This window comes from Manduca sexta, chromosome 23 (genome assembly GCF_014839805.1).
Source record: "Manduca sexta isolate Smith_Timp_Sample1 chromosome 23, JHU_Msex_v1.0, whole genome shotgun sequence".
NCBI classification, from domain to species: domain Eukaryota; kingdom Metazoa; phylum Arthropoda; class Insecta; order Lepidoptera; family Sphingidae; genus Manduca; species Manduca sexta.
This window is the reverse complement of record NC_051137.1, coordinates 11,360,198-11,384,148: the sequence shown is the minus strand read 5'-3', so window position 1 is coordinate 11,384,148 and position 23,951 is coordinate 11,360,198. Positions and strand designations below refer to the sequence as shown.

The 23,951-nt window shown below is 36.4% G+C and overlaps 1 protein-coding gene across 1 annotated transcript in view; it reads left to right on the top strand.

Annotated features, from left to right (window-relative positions):
- Positions 1-309: 309 nt before the first annotated feature.
- Positions 310-23,951, top strand: part of LOC115456313 (fibronectin type-III domain-containing protein 3a) — a 59,076-nt gene continuing 35,434 nt past the window's right edge. The window contains exon 1 of the mRNA XM_037441647.1: positions 310-647. The gene's annotated coding sequence lies outside the window, so the exon portion shown is untranslated. The remainder of the gene's footprint in view (positions 648-23,951) is intronic.

Below are 23,951 nucleotides of genomic sequence, written 5' to 3'. Positions count from 1 at the left end.
TATTATATGGCGTAGACTGTATTTAACGAACCCATAATTTGACGTTATTGGAATGTTGGAAGCAATGGGTAACCGGAGGAGGCGTGTGTCATCAAAGGATCTCGTGAGAGACGAGTTCGGCGGTACGGTGGCGGTATGGTGGCGGTGTGGCGGCGGCGTTGCGTTGCTAGGCGGCGGAGCGCGGGCGGGCGGCGCGGCGGAGCGGCCACGTCGGCGGCGCGCGCCCTCACCTGCCCCGCGCCGTCCGCGCCCCTCCACTGTGTCGCGTCTCTCCTGCCGCCGCCCGTCCCCGCCGCCACCCGCCGCCCGCCGCCGACATGTCAGTCCGCTCCGCGGCATCGCGTTATGTGTTGGTGTGTTGCGTTTCTCCGAGCTCCACCGGCGAGTGTCCGACCTCTGTAACCGACCGTTTATGACATTCGACAACCCCGCCCTGTGCATTTTTCCGAGTTGCATTTCGATCAGTGCGAGCCGCGAGGAGTCCGCAGTCCGTGATCGAGCCGGACCCGGCGACGGCATTTCGACCGACGTTTATTTATGTTGTCGTTTTGGTGTGGTGAATATTTGTGTTGTTCGGACGATAACCGTTTTATCTGTGCAATCGAGTCGAGTGGATATTTTTAACGATCGACTGCTCTGTCCCGAAGGTGAGTGAAATTTTCGATTCTGCGAATGCTATTCGTCGGGACGGGACGTTCGATTCGCCGCTACGTGGCGACGACGGTCTTGTCGATACGCTCCGGAATGTCGACAACTGCGTGTGCGGTGCGATTGTTAACAGAATAGCTGGATCAGCTTGCTTTGCATTTATATTTTAAGTATACATATCTAAATACAGCATTAAAACAACTTTTACTGAACGTACTCTCCTTTTTACTGTGCTTTTATTTAGAAAAACATACAACTATTATCTCTGCGCTGACGGCTTTGCTTGTAGCGAAATCTATCTGCAGAAGCCGCTTATTAGAATCTTGTTGGTTTCGGTCCTATCCCACTGTACCATATGGTAGACGGAAGCGAGTGGATAAGAAAACATGGAGGTGGGCGGCGCGGGGTGCTGCGCGGCCGGTCGGCCGGTCGAGCGAGCGAGCGACCGCATTCCATATGGAATGCCGGATTATACGCAATGTCAGTGTGACTCGGAGCTTGCGCTGCCCGTCCTGCACCAGCCCGTGCAATTTTGCAACATTGTTTGCTCGCACTAAACGCACTTGTATCTGTCTTATCTATCCACCTATGGAGGTATAATATGGCGCAAGTCTTTTAACGCCCACATCTTTACATAGCAAGTACGTACTTAACTATCATCAATCAACTGGCTACGTGAGAAACATTTCTGGCCTATACATATCGAGTGATTTAGACTTCAGTTCAAACTTCTCAATCATCGGTCCGCTTGACTCTCATACTTACCTATACTTAATTACTTACAATAAACATTATTTATGTCATACGATTTCTACCTACCTAAGTTATAAAACTAAGATAATCGGTAGGTAAGTACTTTTAATGAAATTGTTAAGGATATGAATAAGTACTTACTTTAAAAAGTCAATACCCGTCGAGATCTACATCTAGATGTAGCTTATTACTGACAGTGGTGTAGGTGGATATAGGTAAACAATAGTTTACATGCTAACAAGACCTGGACCAGTAGGTACCTAAATTTTCAACGACAAAATATTCCACAGTTATTCGTTTCAATAGCGAATGCCGTATAGTGATGTAACTTTTAATATAATTATAATTCATACATACTGACGGCGATGTATTGTTTTCTCGATTACAGACTAAGGGCCCCTACTCCCGATAATTTATTATCTCTGTGACATTCCTCGTGATCTCATATTAACGAATAGGTCCGATAGTGCGTGCTATATTTCGAAACGCGTCCGTCGACGCTTCCGTTCTTTGACCCATAATTTGTATCCGACTTTTCAGTGTGCCAGCACTCCGGACTACTAAGTAATATGAATGAGTATATAAGAGTATGATTCAAAATTTGGAAACAAAACGCTCTCTTCACAGCCTCTATTGCCAACCTACATAGATGCATGCATGCTTTAATATCTATCATACATACCTATATTATACCTGATATACCTAACTCATTTTTATCTACCTATGGGTATTAAAAACTACATACTCAGAATTCTTGTTTGACATAGGTGCGAAGTGGAACATGAATAGATAGGTATAAAGTAAGTATATCTTAGTTTATATGCTCCGAATTATTTCCTTTCAGAGAATTAAAATGATTCTCATTATTGTTAGGTAACCGAATTTGTTTATCGCGTAGTGTCCGGGTCTTGGGTCAAATTCACACAATCTCTGTGACCTTTAATCTCGTTTCAGATAGCTAAAACGCGTTCCTTTGTGTCAATTCTTGGAACTAGTATCATAATTTTATTGTTATTTACGGTCACTATAACTATGTGTATGAAACTACTTACTTGTACATCAAGATTTAGATAAAAAAATTATATTTAAGTTAGTTTAAATTTTATACTGTCCGTATTTGCGAAATATATGTAATTAAAAATAAGGAAATTATTGCTCTTTGAAACTGATGTAACCTTTCTGAAGACAAGCAATATAAATGTATCCTTGACATTATAAACAACTTTTATATTTTTAATCAAATGTTACAAGTTTTGTTTTGCTTAGAACATCTAGAAGTATTGCGGACGATTCAAAGACACTCAAATTATTTATAAACTATTTAGTTATGTCCTGAGAATCTTAGGTAGGTACATAGATGACTGGTTTAATTATTGCATAATTCGTATGTTTGCTTTGACCAAAGAATTCAGGTACTGATAAGCAATCAGGTTTTCTCGTAATTACGAGTTGGTATGGTGAAATGCAGTTGGATCGTAAGTATCAGGTGATAGTTAGGTCCCTAATAGAAAAGGTCTGGATATCTTGCTTTGTTTATCCTTGGCGCTCCGCAGTTCAATTTTATAATGGCATATAGATATAAGGAAAATTAGACGGACATTGAAAAAAGGAATATTTGGATCACACCCTGCGATATTGCACCGCCAACACCTGAGTCATTATTGACATGATTTTGTCATACTAAATATATCAAATAATATGGTTACTTGCGTAAATATGAGAAACGCATCTTGATTTTAATAATTATATATTATGCTTTTAAACTTAAAACCATCTGTGATCATGATCAGCCGTCAGCGACCCGTGTGGATGTATCCAGCCAGTTTTATTTGTAAACAATATTCCATCAATCTGCAAAAACAAAATTTTGCTTCTTAGCTCTCTAATTTCCTATTTTATTTCATATAATATGGGAAACTAGACGACTGTGGGGTTTAAGAACTTAACCGTTCGAAGTGTTTTAAATGGCGCAATTCATATATGTCATGATATTGATATGTATATAAATTTCAAATTCTTTAATTAACATTCTAAAATTGTTTGGTAATAATTACTACTATTAAACTTGATTCATTGATTTATAACCTATGAAGAACCTTCTCAAACACTATAGGAGTGGACCCCCTAAAAGTGAAAGAGCCAGTTCTTATCTACAACGATTCTTAATACTACTCTGAGAATCTTACTTTTACTTTTATGAATACGATAATCTTTCTTGACCTCTCTTAGAATAGATTAATAGGCATGTGCCTACACGCTTAACATAATATTATTGCCAGTAGGTTTGATAAATGATAAGTAGTTATTGTTCACTTAAAATATACTGTAGTTGAATGGTGATCGTATACTCATCGACTAATTTGGCAACATTGGTGTAAAAGTTTGTGAGGTATTTACCCACAAATTACGATTAACTGACTGACTGGTAGCTGCCGGGAGAAAAACAAAAGGTCGCCAAATTCGTCATAAAGCTTGCACCACGCCAGGTCCATGTAAGTTTAAAGCTTTTTCTAGGATGGATACCTCCTTCTCTTGCCCCCCTGCTACGCCCATGTGTATATTTAACAGAGTGTTTCGATTATCATATGCTAAGTTCTTGGAACAAAAATACTCACGTCATTAACTTTAATCTGTTCAGATCTGTTCATTTAAATTGAAAATACTGCAAAAATGACGCGTGCTTGTCTCTCAACTGACAAGTCACTAGTGAGTAGCGACTGAGCATGCCTTTCGTTTGGCTTTATGATACTCTATCGGTCCCAATGGACACTCATTCCAAATTGAATCACATTCAATTACGAAGTAAATCGGTCAGGATGTCAGCTCACCCATACTCATTTAAAGTACTTTGAGTTTCGTCGTTCCCAATCACCTTGAGTTTTTGTTCAGCACCGACGTAAACAATAATTAAATATAATGACTTTTGCTCCGCAATTTTCATAATGCATATTGTACAATTTCAACAACCCAGTAAGCTAATAGACGTTGCGCTAACTTTTGTAAGTGTACTCCTTAGTTTTAGTGATGAAATCCTAAAGAGATATAATCGCATTCCGCGACGAGTCTCCCCTCTCCAAGTATCGCACGCCGATGTTGTCGTCACAGATCTTTGAATGGGTTGCATTGCATTTTACCAAGCAGTGCAACACGCTGTAGAACGCCTGCATTCCTTCATACAGTGGGTAGGACTAATAACAAAAATAAAATGCTATGATTGGCATATTTTTTGAAACCAAATATATTTCATTACAAGTTCACTTTCAAAATAGTTAAGTACCCTGTCTGCTACATAAAATTTTCCTTTTGAAGCCAGTTTGAATACGCTTGGGTATGACCGGACAATATAGCGCGTCGCATCGACTGGGTTGCTACACGTTTAAAAGAAGCTCTGAATATGATCGATCCACTTGACAGTCGCATGATAGATCACGAACGCGGTACACTAATTGTGATTGGGGAGCCCTTGGTAGATGATTTGTTGGAACTAGCGAGTAACGGTTATTTCGTGTTTGTAGAGGCATGGCTAGTGGGCCGTGTGTGCGTTTGCACCGTTCACTCAGACACACAAACGCGCTTACGCCGTAGCGCGGCCGTTGAACCGAATACTCGTGGAATTTCTCCAACGCCGTCACTTTGCAGACGAAGAAGAAAATTAACACAAGTCAAGGAATGCCGGCCATTCGTCTGTCTGGTTTGATCCTTGCCGCATCAAGAACTCTAATAACTCGCTACTATCAAACTGTCGACTTATCGGCGCATTTCAACCTGGAAAGTTTAATTAACGCAATTACATGTGCTAAATTACACTGTAAACACATTACTCATTATGTCATTATTTTTTGTTTAAATAAGTATTGTACACAGTTAACAGACATAGCATGTTTATATTGTTAATGTCTGTTCATAGGTTTAAATCGAAGACTCGTCCAGAATATTCCTCAAAACAGATTAATGTCACAATAAAACAAAATACTTACCATGGTATGATTAGAATTATCACACGCGTATGTTGTATCCGGCCGAAGTAACAAGAAAACACTGTGCCAAATTAGTCGAGCATCAACGCACAGAGAATTTGTGTTGTGCTCACAAGCTTGACAAGTAAAACTGCATTGTTATGGTTTTAAATGAATTCGCGTTCATACTTCATGTACTTTCATACGCGTTCTTATTTTATAGGTTGTTATTTTTTTATGTATGTCTTTTAACATCATTAGCAGTAACTGCAACTGTAGAATTTTGTAAAGAAGGAATTTAAATCACATCTCAAATTTCATGTAAACCAATAGGTAAGTACAAATTAGTCCTTGTGAATGCAGTCTCTTTAACAGGCGGCAGAAATCGACATTGTAGGACAGATAACGTAAGAGTGACTCCAAATGTGTTTTGTTTGTTTTAACACGGAAAACTGTGTACAGCTAATCAATATTATACAAATATTGGTTTTCAACGGGGTATTGCTTAGCACCAAGTGCTCGCATCCCCTGATCTAAGGCCAAATAGTACCCTCAACTTTCTTTTATGAAACTTTTGATACACCATTTGTTACGTAATCAGTTTCATCTCAGATTACTAAATTTTGAAAAAATAATAATTATTCAAACAAAGATAGAACATTCCAAACATATTATATGTATTTGTGTACATAATATTATCAACTATCAAGTATATTGTTTTTCATACAACCCTTTTAAACATCGTGTACAGTGGAAACTTATCTCTTGTATAACTAATTGTGTAGACAATGCTCTTTCAGAATTTTTAAGAATTAACAATGATTCTAGTAGTTTTGCATCATTGGTTGTTGGTAACTTACTAATAAAAGATTGCATCACTCCGCGTTCACTTTTAGTGTTTCGAAACTATGCATGAGTTGCACGTTGCACAAACATCCGGTTCGAAAGACCAATATTCGTCTTCGTAGATGAGAATTGACAGCTCAACTGGAGAAAAGTGAAAATCATTTTTTGTTCGCTTTTGACTATAGAATGTATGTATAAGTCCACGGAGATCAGGAAAAAATCCCTCGAGCATTTCTACTACTAACAAAAACAACATTTATTTGATAGGTAGGTAAGTACTTATACAAATTCAAGTAAAAATAATATGTTTTGTTCATTGCGCTTTATTTTTAAAGTAGGTTAGTTGTACGTATCTGAAGTTTTACCTGCATTAGGTAAAACATAGAACTAATTCTTTCGAAAGTTCCAGGTTTTGTGGTGCTTACAATAATTATAAAATTTATATCCACTCGGAGATCCCAATTTCATTAAAGATCTTTTGTTTCATGTTTAACTTATACATATTCGCATAAATTTAACTCAAACGTTAAGTATGATTTCGGGTTACGAAACAAGTGCATAGCAATAAGAATTTGTAAAAAATGTTATGGTTCAGAATGAAATAAAATCTAGGTAATTTCTCACGTTTTCGTGTGAAATAATGCTACCATGTTACGTGGTTTATGATGTACGCGTGTGTACGCGCTTTAGAGAGCCGATAGAGTTACGTGTGCGGATTATATTCGCGTCACAATAAACATACCTATCTGTGAATTAACGTTTTTTATAAATTACCTCAGTTATGTAACCGAAGGCCATCGTTTATGTGGAGAATGTTTAGCATATCACACATCTAGGGAGGTGAAAATGCACGCAACCCATAATAATTATAAATGGGATAAAAATAATGCAAAATCTGGTAACAGGCCCTTAGTAGTTGGTATCCAGTTGATGGCGACGGAGTGGTACGGCAGGCGAGTGAACGCGGCGACCTTGGGCCCGTGCCGGCCCGCGGACGTTCGTTGAACGTGGCCCCCTCTCTCCTCTCCCCACCCGCCGTCCGCTAGCGCTGTCTCTACACCGCCGTGAGCTTGCGTCGCAGCCGTGCGCCCGTGCTGCCATGCTCCTCGCACTTACCCTTCACCAAATCTACCACCACTATTCTTTTAACTACGATAACTTTTAATTAATCAATATCTGATTAATATAAAAATACAATGTCAGAAAAAAAAAAATTGTTTTCTTTAAATTATTCAAAGAATTTCCAATAAAGCACATAATGATATGATAGAGGAGGCCGGACGAAAGTACAGAAAAGTTTTATAGACTTTTTAGTGTGGTAATAAAATAGTAAATGTAACGAATGGCTTGATAGTAGCTATTGGTTTATAAAATCGCAGACGGTGCGATGCACGCAGGCTAGGTACAATGTTCAGTATGACTAACTTTTTACGAGTAATACACGCGTACAAGTATGATAGGCCATAAAAATATCTCCAAACTGGGCACGTGACGTTGTATTTATTTGGCTGCATTATTTTCGCAATAGTGGATGCGTGGGGCCCGACGGGCGGCGGCGCCGTCGGCAGCGAACGTTGACCGCGCAAACTTGTACGGTCAGCAAAAATTACTTAGGCTTTGCACACTGCACACACAGTCACGCATAATTTCTACATTTTATAGAGCTAGTTCAGCCTTAAGTGCAGATAGTGTGGGCCCTCGAGCTTTTAATATAATTATTATTAGCGAGATTATATTTGTTGTAGTTCTATGTTTATATTACATTAAATATTACTAACTGTACCTATCTATACATAATAGAAGACAAATACATTATATAATTTACATTTCGCAACTGATTCAAGATTATAACACGTACGTGGTGTTTGCTACTGCTGCGGCTTAATTAACGCAAATGTTTACTTTTTATAAAGTATATACAAAAGTCTTTATAATCGGGCAAATAGGTTTTTAATACATTTATAATGATCGACAAACGCCGGTTACGAATTTAAAAATGCCGACTGTCGGATGAATAACTCTAGCCAAAAATTAACCTGGATACGTTTTATTGTCAAGGAAATCACTTGCCTTGTTAACATTCATTTTGTACAATAGTGTGGGAATAGTTATAGTGACATATAAATAAGTATAGTTATAGTACTTATCATTTTTAGGGTGTAAGGGAGTATTGTAAAACTTGGTGTATGTACCAGCGTAACTGGTATAAAATGCAAAAGTTTGTAAAGATGTCGAAATGTATTTAGATTAAAGTAAATACGGAATAAGCTGAATGAGTAGAATGCAATTTGGTACACACATTACTTAGTTCAACATGTAGGGTACGTTTATTTCACAAAATTGGGAAAGGTCTATGCTGATATTCAGTATAATTTTTACCAGCTACATAATAAGTTTGATTGTAGTCACAGATCAATATCTGAGCCCAAATATATTATCATGCATCAATTTTGGTCTACAATCTGAAGAAAACATTTCTACTAAGTTATGGTTATGAAGTAATATCATTAAGGCTTATTAGATTCCGACAATTCCTTAGCAACTGGAGCCCAGTTTCATGATTCTTATTTCTTTTTTGATACCGACAGACTCCTTTAATGTACATCGTCTAGACCTCGGCCTTGGATCAAGATGAAACAAAACCAACGTTGCTAACACGTTAAAATATTCAACATAAAAATCCGCTAAACTCTAGTGTCTCTACGTGACTTGATTACGCATAGTGAGATAGATGGAAATATCTAAAATTCGTTTTTCAGCACTGCTTTTGATGTCTGGATTTGCAAATTAAATTTACATTTTGATACTCGAATTCCTATAAGCGTAGTCTAATTTAATGTATCTTTCAACATTAAATCTAGAAAATAAAAAATTATATTATAATTAATAATACTAAGGAGGTAAAACAGAAGGTTTGTCTGTTTTGAATTCGTCCATATTATGAGATGATGATCGTGCTTTAAACACAAAAACCATGGACTTCAAATTTGTCTATTTCAATAACAATTATTTATTAAATCCTTATACTGAAAAATCTAAGTATTCCATCGCAATATAGTTGCTATAATTCATCATTTACGTGATTAGGTATTGGATACAGTATTAGATAAACTGAGACACGAATTATATTACGTAAAGCGTAATATAATTCGTACTAAGGACACTTTAATATGTCTAAAACAATTATTGTGCCTGAGTCACAATATAATTATAATTTAAATTCTAAATAATCAGGTTGGTTGAACTGTATACTTTTGTATCCATATAATCTTTTATACATGTATAGAGAATGCAATGAATTCAATTATTAGACAAAAGTATGCAGATATCATTTTAAGAAAATCAGCAGTAATGCAAACCTTGCAAATCTTAAGCGGGTAAGTAAAGGTAGATGACTATTCGCAAAACGTATTATAATAGTAATGTCCACGATTTTTCGGGCATAAATTCGAATCCCAGATAACTTGCGGGTCATTTTCGATTATAAAATAAAAATATTGGCTTGATATGGGCTTGACACTGAAATTAAACTAAGGTTATCGAGCCCAAGCATGTTACAATTATGCAATAATCATTTACAATTACTAGATTCAAAACTGATATTATTATTGGTTTGGGAATAGGGGACCGGCCTATGCTTGATTTTGTACATTATTCTATATGTAATGGCTTTTAATATGAAAAAGAAGCACGTCTGCGAAAACAGCATAAAAATTGGTTAAAAAATGAGCGAGTAATTCATATTTAAAATATTGTAACATGCAGAAGTGGGCACGATGTGGGGATATCGCTTCATCTCTTTCTTTCGCACGCGTCGTAATTCCCGATGACGTCACATGTGGATATTTTGTCTCTTTTCTGTTATTTGTTAACTACCCTTTCCACCGAAATTCAAAGACTTATAACTTGTTGATTTTTACCGGATTTTAATAATTCCTTTTATGTTATAATTTATATAACGTAAATATTTGATAATAGTAAAGAACAAAAATGAGTCCGGTACCCTATTGTTAAAAATGATTGACTGTTTGACTAAATGTTTTTCGCGTGATTGCCATATGCAATTAAGTTTCCAATTAATTTTTTTACGATATTTGCGTATTCATATAGTAAGAGTTGCATTGTTTTGATGACGTAATGCCAGCGTGGCCAACCGAGTCTGAGGCAGGCTTCTAGAGTATTTCGACATGATAATAAGACCGTTATCTAAATACTTATGATTCGACATCTGAATTTAGGATTTAAATGTGTAATTCCATGAAACTGGTAATGGACATTAATAAAATATCATTTAGAAAAACCGTTCAGATGGAGCAAAAAATCAATGACACATAGACGATATTATATATTATGTAGAGTCAACGTCCCCGACTTTGAAGATAAAAGGAGCTTGTTATTGTGATAGTAAACTCAATAGGATTGTGTTTATAGCGCGACCTCCCTCTTGCACACAGTAAACAACAACCATTTTGTAATTTTCGAGCTACGTGACGTTTACCGTGGCTAGTATGGATGCAGTTTAGGGCGGCCGCTCTACCTAGAGCCAAGCCCTGCTAAAGGCGAGAAAGGTTGCTCTAGTTGCAACTTAATATTTTCTTTATCGTACAAAACAAGTAACCAAATGACTGGCAAATTGCCAAATCTTATCGCAACTTCAACCTCATATTCAATTGAAATATTCACAATCGAATTAAACACCGTGCTGTGGAAAGTAAAAATTTGTAGAGTCAATCGCGTGAGTCAAATTTGATTGATTTGTGATGTAAAAAGCTTACGTATATACGTGAATAAATTAGTTCCATTTACAGTTCGTGTTAAAAATTTATTGTGTTTATTTTTTCATTAGACTCGCATGCAGTATGTAGTAATAAAGATAGATTTTTTTTTGCATACAATTTTTTTTTTGGCTATTACGATAAAAGTAAAGGTTATTGTATATTTATACATACTGTATACTCATAGCTACCAATATACTTATCACTTTTGGTAATCGCTTAATGCGTTTTGTTTGATGTCCTGGCTTAGGTTCTATGAAATTTTAATAATTAATGTATTATAGCAATTTTTAGTAATTTTTACTCCTTAAATAATATGGAGCATTACATAAAAATATAACCAAAACCGGCCTGCACAATATAAAAAGTAAACAAGATAGAGACAAAAAACAAACAAATATTGCCGTCTCAAATATGCCTGAAAATAAGTAGGTACTAATAGTTCAATTATAATATGCGTATGTAAGTTGACAACTATAAGATATAACTAGAATATTTTAAAATAATTGTACTCCTTACGGTGTTGATTATATTATTAACTAGCTTTTGCTCGCGGCTCCGCCCGCGTTATAAAGTTTTTCAGGCTAAAGTTTTCCATTATAAAAGTAGTAGTTTCCCGGGAGCCTATGTTCTTCCCAGGGTTTCAAACTGTCTTCATACCAAATTTTATCTTAATACGTTGGGTAGTTTTTGAGTTTAAGACGTTCAGGCAAACGGATGCAGCGGGGGACTTTTGTTTTATAATATATTTTTTTAGAACTTTTTAAGAGGAATAATCCCGACATACATCATTGTTGCATAACTTTAACCGTTTACGCAGCGCACGCAACGGAAGCTCTCAAAACTAATAAATTGTCCCCGTATTTGTAACATGTTTCATTACTGCTCAGCTCCTATTGGTCATAGCGTGATGATATACAGCCTATAGCACCCCCACAAATAAAGGGCTATCCAACACAAAACGAATTTTTCAGTTCAAACTGGTAGTTCCTAAGATTAGCCATTACTGCTCCGCTCCTATTGGTCATAGCGTGATGATATATAACTTAGAGCACTCCACGAACAAAGGGCTATCCAACGCAAAAAGAATTTTTCAGTTTGGACCGGTAGTTCCAGAGATTAGCCATTGCTGCTCCGCTCCTATTGGGTATAGCGTGATGATATATAGCCTATAGCAATCCACAAATAAAGGGCTATCCAACGCAAAAAGATTTTTTCAGTTTGGACCGATAGTTCCTAAGATTAGTAAACAAATATAATGAGAAAGCTTCGAACTGCTAAGCTATCGGGAGTTACACGTGTCATTGTGAGTCAACCATAAAAGATAGACGTATGCTGTCGTGGGATATTTTTACATAATTTTAAGGAGAACATTTTCGTCGTGCATGATTTCTATGTAGCTTTAACCATTAAGGTTGCACACGAGACGGAAGATTAAAAATGGAGTAACTTCTCCCGTTTTCCCAACATTTCCCTTCACTGCTCTGCTCCTATTAATCGTAGTGTGATGAAAAGTATACTATAACCAGCACAGGAGTATTAAAAATAATTGTACCAAGTTTCGTTAAAATCCGTCGAGTAGTTTTTGTTTCTATAACGGTTATACAGACAGACAGACAGACAGACAAAAATTTTACTAATTGCATTTTTGGCATCAGTATCGATCCCTAATCACCCCCTGATAGTTATTTTTGAAATATATTTCATGTACAGAATTGACCTCTCTACAGATTTATTATAAGTATAGATTAAGATTGATCCATTGACTTCTAGCACCGCAAATATATGTGTACACTGTACATACTATTTACTGGATTATAACTATAATAATATGTATTAATAATTATGTGGAAAAGCCATGCTCTATTAAACTTTGATAATGTCATGAATAGATAGACCGGATCTAAACTAATGTGGACATTAAAGTGAATATATGGTAGCTGAGACTAAACGACTATTTGGAGATGGTTGGTGCCCCTTAATTCCAATGCTCATTTCTTCCCATACAGATTGGAAATGCAATTAGATATAATCAAATAAATATCTGTTACGCCTTTAAAAAAAAGAACCTTTGATTGCACAAATGATTTATATAATCGATGGATTCATTGCTAAAAAAGCTTCGATGTAATTAATCAAATGAAGATAATACAATATCACAGGTGGGGGTACTTATGTGTTGAACGCGAGATGTAACAAGTTGCATCTGGGATGCGAGGGAGCGTCCAGAGGGCGAGGTGGGACGGGGGTGGGGCGGTAGTGCGATCGATAGGGTTCGGAGCCCGGGCGCACTCCCACCAGCTGGAGCCCGGCCAGCCTCCTGCCTCACATTAATAGCCTACAGTCATACGTATATCAACCGCGGCTACTTCATCAATATTAAGTATATATACTATTTGTTTTTATCATTGATTCTAAATTGGTTTTGTAATAAAATATGTAACAATTTATATTATAAGTCCAGTAAGCAAATATTGATGATAGATAAATTTAAAAAGTTTGTAGTGGGTAGACATTTTATACTGAAATATCATTTTTACTGACCGGAAAACCATCAATTATGCCACCTAAGCGACCGCGAAGCGGCGATTGTTGTCGTGTAATACCTTTATCCAAAATCCGAATAAAAGACAACATAAATACAAAAAATACATAAAGTGTAATATACATCCATGTACTACAACGTCATCATGTTAAACAGTATTTATTGTCATTGCGGTTTCAATAAAATCGGATTACTCATATTTTGTATTCATTCTCCGGTTGATGACACCATGGTGCGCGCGTTATGCAACTCAAATCTAAATCATGTGAACTTGTTTTGTACTCCACTCCGTTCCTGGCTCATAACCAAGGCGCTTGCATTTATTTCGGTACCGACATAAGCAATGAAAAAACCCGAATCAACAGCGGGAGTATCTCACGTGATATGCATCTGCCTTTTCCACGAAATGTAAACGTTTTCGGGAGACGGTGTGCCGAACTGGCGGACGACCACCTCGTTTAGTGTTTCGTGCAATTATGAACTTGTAATTAATTGATGCTGTATAAATAAAGCTTACTATTTTGGGGTTTGAAATTTTCGTTTTTTTTCACAGAGATCAGCAATCTTAATTTAATGTGGCGTAAAATAATAAAAATTCGCAGCACTATGCATTTGTCTATTACATAAAACTGATGTTTGCATACAAACAGCTAGTAGTTCTCACGGGCGTTATTATTTTTGTAAATTTGTTTTCAGGTAATATCTTCAGGTCCCACCGTATTAGTAATTTACCTGTCTAAACTTTGAACAAATTTTCGCAATGAGGTCGTTCCCCCAAAGGGTTTAATTATTAAAAGCGACAAAATGTGTAATTTAGTAATAATAAATAAACCTCCATTTAATGTGATCAAAAATAATTTCGAATACAATTATGATATCTATCTTTCCTTATGGGTGGAATTTGGAAAAAATCCTTGAATACTAAACAACGTCCCGCGTATGGTATCGTTGACGCTTTAAATTAAAAAACTACCAAGTGGATTTCGATAAAATTTGATATGGAGATAGTTTGAATCCATTGGAAGGACGTTGGCTACTTTTTATTTCGTGATAATATATATAGTGGGACTATTATCCCGGAAAAACTCTTTCACGCGGGCGTAATTGCAAGCAAAACCTTGTAATACATATACATTATATAATCATCGCATCTTCAATATGTTAAAATTGTATTCTTAACTATAGGGGTTGGGCGTTGACAAGTCAGTGCATGAATCAATCAGGACTTTGCCTTTTCCAATTTATATTTGCCTCACAATATTTCTACAGTACGTTGATTAACTATAAGTAGAAGTGTTATTGTCTATTAAAAGTATTTAGAATTATATAAAACGGCATATTATAGTAAATATCTATAACTCTCGAAAATATACTCCGAGTAATGGAAATATGTAAAAATTATGCTAGTTTCAAACACGTATCTATTCGCTTTTACAAATGGTTTTTACGAAATACAATATGCTGATTCATCCATTCAATAGTCATGTTTTGACGTAATACGGAAAAGTTTTATGCTTATTTGCAGTGCATTTTGAATTCAAGTTATTCGAAAGCGTTAAAGTCTTTTATTAAAAATACCTTTCGCCTTATACGGGAAAATATTTTGCATATATTCATATCCGGTTGACTACCTGCCTGCAGGTGACGCTGACTCATATGTTGCTTTTGATTGCAGGTAAGCGTGACAGGTCCAGTTTGGGAAGCAAGTTCACCTTTTGATTATGGTAACGTAGATATTTTAAGGTCTTCGTGTTTATATAATATCAATATTAAAACATCCAGAATAAGCAAGATGATGTTATTACAGTTGTTAGAGCTATGGTGTTGATCCTAACCAGTGAAGAAGTACGTTAAATGATATGAAGATCTTAATCTTGGTTAATTCTTACACAGAACTCTCTAGAATGCAGTGGCTGTAGGAGTCTTTAGTCATTACTCAAAATACAACGACCAATCTGGTTTCCATCCACTAGCTAAAGCGGAAAGCATGTCTTCATTTCCTTAAGATTTAATAGCACAACGTTGCTCATGAAGTTCCTCCTTTTAATTTTACTTCTACCAAAGTTAGCAAAGAGCCGAGCTTATCTGTGTAGAGAGACCGTAAAGGCCAACAGAGATCAAAGAAAAGGACCGCGTAAAACAAAAATAGTTATTCGTGTATACGAGTGTCAACTATTGTGTGTTCGGGTAGTGCGCAGTGTGCTTACAATTGAAATGTCTCTGGTGTGTTTAAAAAAACTTGTCATTGTTAGTGGCGAGAAGCCGGCGAGGCGCATCATGCACCGTTCATGTTTTCCTGTGTCGCTGCCGCGTACAATGCTACAAACAACGGTTGGACATTACTTCTGTCTACTTGTACTCGTATATACGGCTCCACACAATCAACATAGCGTGGTTATCGAGCTCTCCACATCGCAAATTACATACGTTTGCAATTAAAACAGGCAAAAACGCGTTTGTTAATGTTGAATACTACCTAGACGATGTTAATTTATTGCATATAAATGTGACGATTTGTTTTATACACTAGTATTAAATGCTATATCTAAAGAACGTTTAACCCACGCAGTTGAATGCCGTTCTCAATTTAGATTGTTTATTTTGCAACCCAACTGCGTCTAACTCTATGAATCCGCAAATACTGTTAAAAATGAATCATAATACATCTGCTTGATACATGTGTGTGACACGTGGAGTCAGCTCTCATTGCTACAAATATGCAGAATTTGTGTTGATAATTGTTAACATTACATATTATGGGTTATATTAAAAAACCCGTATCAGTGGATGTTCTAAATGCAGACATGTGCAAACAGACTATATTTATTCATAGACTCATTTATGAAGTATACGAGGGAACACTAATGCATGACTTACATTTTAAAAATATTATGTCAATACACAATTGATATTAAATGGTTGTAAATTACCGCAAATGTGCGTCAGTCGGACAGTACGAGCAATGATCTGCGGTTACTTAGTATGAACAAATTATTAATTGATTCTCAGTAGACGTTTACCGTGATCTTGTCGCGTTTAGTTTGAATTATAAATATAAAGCCATTCTATTCGGTTTTACTATAATACCCGCAAGTGTTACATTCCGCTTTGGTGGCATCATTAAACCGACTAACTGAATTAACGAGTAAAACACACTTTGATGCTGTTGGAGATGTCCAAAACGTATTCGTTGGAGTTTATTGTGTCTACCCGGATGCCGCCCAGCCATTGTTACTTTGTTTACAAAGGTTATTATGCCGTGATTCGTGTTTTTCTATTTTATTCACTGACCACAAACCCAGTACCTACAGTAATCTTATTGCATTATATTTTTTATAGTTACATAATTAATGGATAAATAAAATAAATACTTTGAGAGCACTCGGCATTGTTTTAATACACCCGTGTGCAGCCGTTTACAAAAGTTAACTATGTTCAAATTTAGACGTTTAAAACAATAAAAACTTAGGCCGTTAGTATTGAAATATGGAACTTTCTAGAAACAAATGAATCATGATTTATTAGCAAATTAAACACGCTCCGTGTATGATTAATTATCTAAATACAATTTGTTTGTATAGAGTTCTGTAAGTGAATGTGTTTCGTGCGCGCTAAACATAATCACAGCTTGGTATCGCATTCTTGCTCAGTTACTTTAGTTTCATTACAATATCCCTATGACAATGTAACAGTTGAACGTTTCTAGATAATATTTAGAGCAGTAGAGACTAAATCATTACCATCGTATCCATATGACGGCGTATGTCGATGGTAAATTACGCTGTGAATCTTATTTAGCCGATTCGGTGAATGAACGATCGCTTGTTAGCACTGATTGTCGCTACCCCTTGTTGTGAGATGTTCCAATTGAGAACTGTTTGGTCGGCTGCATTGTCTGGTATACAGAACGTTCGTTATTTATATTGTGATTTATACGTTGATGTTTGTTTATTAGAAACTTTTAACCTGCTTTATACTTGCGAAGCTTCCGTTACAGTATTTTCTGAAGTAGGTAATTCTTAATAATTATCATAAATATGTTAAGATCATTAAACTTGTCGCCCTTTATAATTTAAAAATATTGAAACATATTAGAAACGGAATTATAAACAGTCATATTAAAATACAATCTAGGCGTGGCAGTTATGTCGTTAGCCAGCTCGCATATAAATCTGAATCGGTCTGAGAAATAAAATAATTGCGCGGCCAGAAGCCGCGCCAGAACACTCGGTTTGACTGTCAAAATACGAAATTGCTTTGATGAGTGTAACAGCTGACTGTCAGCTGGCGGGTCGGCGTCGAAGTGATGCGCTGGTGGATGCCGCACTCTCACTAAACAAAGTGATGTCGGTGTGTGCTGAGTTCATCGCTTTAACTATCCGTGCGATGTACATATTATTATGGAGTCTATTGGACCATGCGGACGTGGCTTGGACGGGCACGGCGCAGACGCTCATTCGCGACAATTGAGGGGCCGACGCCATTGGACCTCCTCTGTGTAATATAAAAACAGCGTAATTTGATTGTAATGTTTAATTGCTCGTTCGCATGTTTTGTATCCTTATTGGGAGCCAAACATTTGTGGCAATCGTTTAGAAATACCAAATATCTATAAAAGAACATCACGTGGGAAGGTGGGCGCATATTGGTTCATGCGAAAAGTGAGCAATTAAAAGGTTGACACCGAAGGCCGCCAGTTCCGCGTGGTTTCGCAAGCACGGCTCACAGATCGCGGCGCGGCGGTGGCGCGGCGGCGGCGCGGGCGCGGCGCAGGCCGCTCACCTCGCCGTCTGCGGGTTACACACACCTTCGATTCCTTTCTAAAGTGCTTTCTATATCTTACACATTCGCTGAGGTTTCGAGCTTCACTTTACCTTCACACTTTTCCGCCATTCACATCGGTGTCGTGGAAGTTTGTGGAGTTGGAACAAGAAGTTTTCCACGTTTTGAACGGACGCGAGTATTCTCTTGCGCGGTCCACATATCGAGCGCGATGTATGCTGCGTGGTGTGTACTGTAGTGTTCACGTACTGTGTACGCCGGCTGCGACTGCTACATTCTATATCAGCATTCCGATAGTGGCGCGTCATCTTCAATCGTGCTCCGATGCGTTAGGTATACAGTTTCGAATTGACTGCACCAAACCTCTTTGTTCTCTGTGCCGTTTGCGGTTTGTTATGAAGATGCGTTGTGAAATATTCAGTGATTAAATCTCAACGCACGTGATAGATACTTTATTATATGATGAAAGAACATCTATCATCATTTTAACCGAAATCGAAAGTAAATTAACGTTGCACGACGCCATTGTCCTCGTTGTATTTGGCCAATAAATGTGTAAGAGATACGTTATATTCAAACGGCGTCAGTTACTGAGGTGCTGTCGAAATTTTATTCCATCGTCTGAAATGTTGCACGATGATATAATGTACCGTGTTTAGTGTGGGGAATTTCGGAATGACTTCATTAACCGTTTGACCTTCGTACTCCTGGTTTGTTTTATAAATAATCTTAATGCGACAACATTATGCCAACTAGTATTACTCGCTTTAAATGAGAACTTTGTGGAATATTCGAACGAAGCTACTCATGTCGCTGGTCGTAACTAAAATTGTATGCAAAATAGCGGATCTTTACTAGCACATAGTAAGGGGACACACATCGTTTGCAATTCTCGCAAATAACGTGGTTGAAGAACAGTTGTTTTGAGGCGACGGACTGCCTGCCTCCTTGCTTCCATCGCTTATTTGCCTAGGAAAAATCGAGAGAAGTTATACAGGAATGTTGTTGTGTGCATGTGTAATGCGTTGTTAAATAATTACAGACATGAGCCGTTCTGCGCATATTTATCAATAATTATTATTTTATTCAACTATGTGTGACCTTTTACATACAACATAATAATTTATTGTAAATTATATTTATTAACCTTCGTAAATTCCATAAATCGTCTTCGGTTTCATCCTCAGATTATGTTAGGATATAAACACGTTATGCCATACTTTTTTTTTTAAATGATAAATCCCGTTTTTGTAATATAGGCATACGTGTATTTTGGGTGACCGCATCGACGAAGACGATTCAATTACCTTCATAAACCTTTGATCTCTCGTGAAAGGTGGCTACTTCGTAGACATCTTTTGCACAAAAACATTAACTTCTAACATATTACTTTCTAATGATGTTTGCATTTATTGCAAGCATAAACTTGCGTAATACTTGTATAAGTAATACGACGGTCTATTGATGAACTAGTTGACACTATGTATGCAAGATACTCGAATTAATTGAAGCTGAAAACCAAAAGTTTGAACATAAGTTAAAATCCTCATTAGGAATTTAAACTTAAATCCACTTGGAACTAGACACGTTTGCGGATAGTCGACTTATTATCCCGACTCTATTCGGGGTCAGAAATGCCGCGAATAAAGTTAAAGCAGGAGAGTATGTATTGGCATGCAGAGGCTGCATCCTTCTATACTCCGCAAAGAGCGCTGCATAAACGTGAAAAATCTATGTGGAACATGATTAAGAGCTTCATCGATGCTGAGAAAAATATTTTGTTTAAATCTTCAAGGCTCTGCAGATTTTGCACTGGCAGTCAATGTGATGGTGAACTGTATTATATACTTATTGATTTATCAGACTCTGCTTTGCTATTTATAAATATGTTACAGGATTAAAATACAAGACATTTAATAATGAACCAAGAAACAATTCTTAATCCAAAAAAAAATATCATTGTTTACAAAAAGCCAACTATATAAGTACTTTTAATTGATCAGGACTTTATTTTTCAGTGGTATTATAATGTTCTTTGCTTCATTTTAGATATTTAATTCAGTAATGTTATGATGCTCCGAAATAAATGACACATGTCATCAGGATGTCTACTGAAATGGTAAACGTCCACCCAAATTATGTAGAGACACAAAATTTCTTTACATATTTAGTACTGCAATATTGCCTGTCTCGGGAAAGTGTATATAATTAAAACTGACATATGTATATATAGAAGATGATTTAGCGCGTTTGCAGCTCTGTCTACCATCGAAAATTGTCTTTGACGGGAAGCGCAGAGATTAACTCATTGCGAAATCCGGTGATAGGGCGCAAATCCTCTTAGTTATCGTATGTGCGACTGGTGATATTACATTCGTTTCGGTCTGTGCGTTTCGGTTATTTATATCGCATTTGAAATATGATGGGCATAATCATTTTATTAATCAGAAATGGATATTGTTATTTTCCTAAGGCATAGTTTTGAATTTTTAAGGCATTATATTTTCATATATATAGCATCTTAAGTCAATACCTGTTGGCGTAAGACCTACCTAGCCTGTTGACAATCGTGATAAATTCTTAGATACAATTTTATGCATATTATTGATGCATTTAAAATGTCAGTCTAAATCTTCACTAAAACTACTACACAAGGGACTTCACTAAAATAGTAGAGTCGAGAAAATCCGTGAATTATGTTAACAATTTTCGGCGCGTGTTCTTTGGGAAATTGTTCCTTGTCGATGTCGAGAGTTAAGTCGAATCTAAAAAATATCTAACTCATCTGAAGACTTAAATAAATAATATCGGTCTACACTAATTAATGATTGAATTTCGCGTTAAAGAATTACATAAGTTCTTTGGTATAACGATTCGCAGGAACATTCAATGTGTATCTATTGCATTGTTGCATAAGTTCTTTCACTCCCAGTGAAAGGTGCATCGACTTGTTCTCTTACAGCAACAGAAGATTAATACACAATTCAGCTCGAATTACTTAATAAAGGCTATAGCTAATTAGAGCACTCTTTTGTACGTACCCCGAATGTAATCGGCAGATTTCTATTGAAGATAGATGCGGATTTAAAACCAGGTAATTTCTTGTAATTGGCAAGATTGTCGACTTTCTAAATGACACAATGTCGTAACAAAATAATATTGTTATATCTATTGTCATTTATTTACACGCAAGTATATGAATTCATTGCTAAGATAATTATACAATTGTACATGACTTACTAACGAGTAACTAATTAAATTTAATGTAATAACTATGTACAATTGAATAAAACATGCTGAAGTAGTTAAATATTTAAACATTATGCAAAGACGGTTTTAATCCAAAACATGTTGTGAATTATAGGAATTGCAAAAAATAAATTATTATAACAGGCTTAATCAATCATATTGTCGATAATGTGTAAACATAGCCATAAACTGTATCTCCTTACATATATCTACCATAATTTGAACTCCTTTACTAATATGTGAATCACACCGCGCCGTGTGTAGAGGTTGCCGTGTTAACGCCCCATAACAACCATGAACTTGTGTTATTCTCAAGTACGGGACGACTTGACTAGGGTATTTTTAAAATATTAAACAGTCTTAATATTTTGTTTTTTGTATAACGCTTAGATTTTTACCTTGTTTAGATTTCATTTGACCTATAAACCTATAAACAAGTTCTGTCTATGAAATCTAGAACTCTCGTATTCTCTCAATTAATGTTTCTAAACATTTTGCAGCAAGAGTTTTTCGTTATCTGCACACATCATCGCCATTTTATCACTGATAAGATAAATCAGATCTGTAAGTCAATTCGTTATCGGAACTCATGACGCCTCTATTTTGCAAAAAAATATTACATTACAACGAAAACAAATGTTTAAAAAATACGTCCAACACGTTATGGATTCGTAATAGAAACAAAACATTTAGCAATGTGCGGTCGTCGGGTTTATCTTGACTAGATAAAAGCAGTGCGATGTCGCAAGAGGCAGCGCTTTGTAGAGTACGTTACGCGGTGCCGCCGCCCTACTTCTGGACTCTGTGGTAAGTGTTTGTTCCTCGCCCGGCCGGGAACGTGACCCGCCGCGCCGGGACCGCGCCGCGCCGGACTCCCCTACCACGTGCGCACGTACATTTTCGGTGTCTTATAAACTTTCTCCCTCGTGTAATTTTTTTATTTCATAATTGTACATTTAGATCGTGTTATTGCTAATTATATGCAAATGCATGCAATAAAATATTAAGTTATCTTACATAAAATCTACATATGCGCAAAAAACGTTTTGTTTAACACATATTTTTTAATTCATAAATTGCATTAATTTATGTGTCTGGTCACATGGTGTTTCGGTGATGTATATTAACACAAAGAACAACATTAAGGTCATAATAACATTCGGTTGTTTTAATAATATTATTGTTTGATTAGCAATTTATTTTACTAAATATTAGGTTCTAAATATTTTTTAATGACAAGAAAAAAATATTGAGAATACTGAAAAATTACATATAATACCTACTTATGTCTTTTGAAATAATCACATAATTTTTCAATACCATAATAATTAATGATAACTGTACACATCATCATATAAAATCTAAATATTTCATAATGATACGCATGTGTTCGATGTATTAATTAGCATAAGGTAGCGAAATATGCAGGAATGTAGCACGTTACATAAACATCGCCCGAAGTTGACTTTTAAGAATTCTAACGCAATAACGTTAGGTCCCGTCAGGATGTAGGTACCAACGCGACATGCAACGCGTCGTCAGTACCGTAATTTTTAAGAATTTCCTAAAGGATGTCCAACTTACAAGTCAAATGTGCCTATTTATATTGTGTACGGACCATAAAGGAAACCAAATTGGTCGCCTATTCAATTCAAATCAGAAATAATATTCTCGACTTCCCGAGACATAAATTAGCAAATCGTTTGCTAGTACGATTTCGCTGGACTTACAATTAATTAATTGTCGTTGTATCATTTGAAATCAAACTGGACGAAGAGCGCGATCCGTTTGCAACTGGTTTATTGACATTCAGTCCGGTTGCCACGCACCGAAATGAATCTTAATTCGCCATCGTCGCCTTGATGAATACATGAGCGTCTCAATATTCCGTTTATGATTTTATGTATGCGATGATTAAACTCTGTCGTAAAATATTTTGATTGTAACCACTTGTGGTATTAGTCGTAGAGTGGCGATCGGCGGTTGACTGCGGACGGCTTGCTAGTATTCTGGCCACGTACTTGATTCGACATATGTTGCATCTCAAAGATACTGATACATGCTTTTCTTCTTGGCGCCGCACCGGTCGTTGGGGGTCTCCGTGTTGATGTAGCACAGTAGCCGGACCAATAAACAGGTCTAGGGTTATTGACGGACAATATTTAAATTATATGCGATTGAGACGAATTCCGTACTATGAATGGATAAGCTAAGAGCAATTCATCCGTTTCTCATAATTATCGTTACAAAAGTACGCATGAATATCGGAATCTTTCGCACGTTCACTATAATTATACAGATTTTCTTTAAACATTGTCTTGAAAATTTTCTAATGTTGAAAAGTCACAGAAAGCAAACAGCTTTGATGTGCCGTTCCGTTCGATACTCTGAAACGAT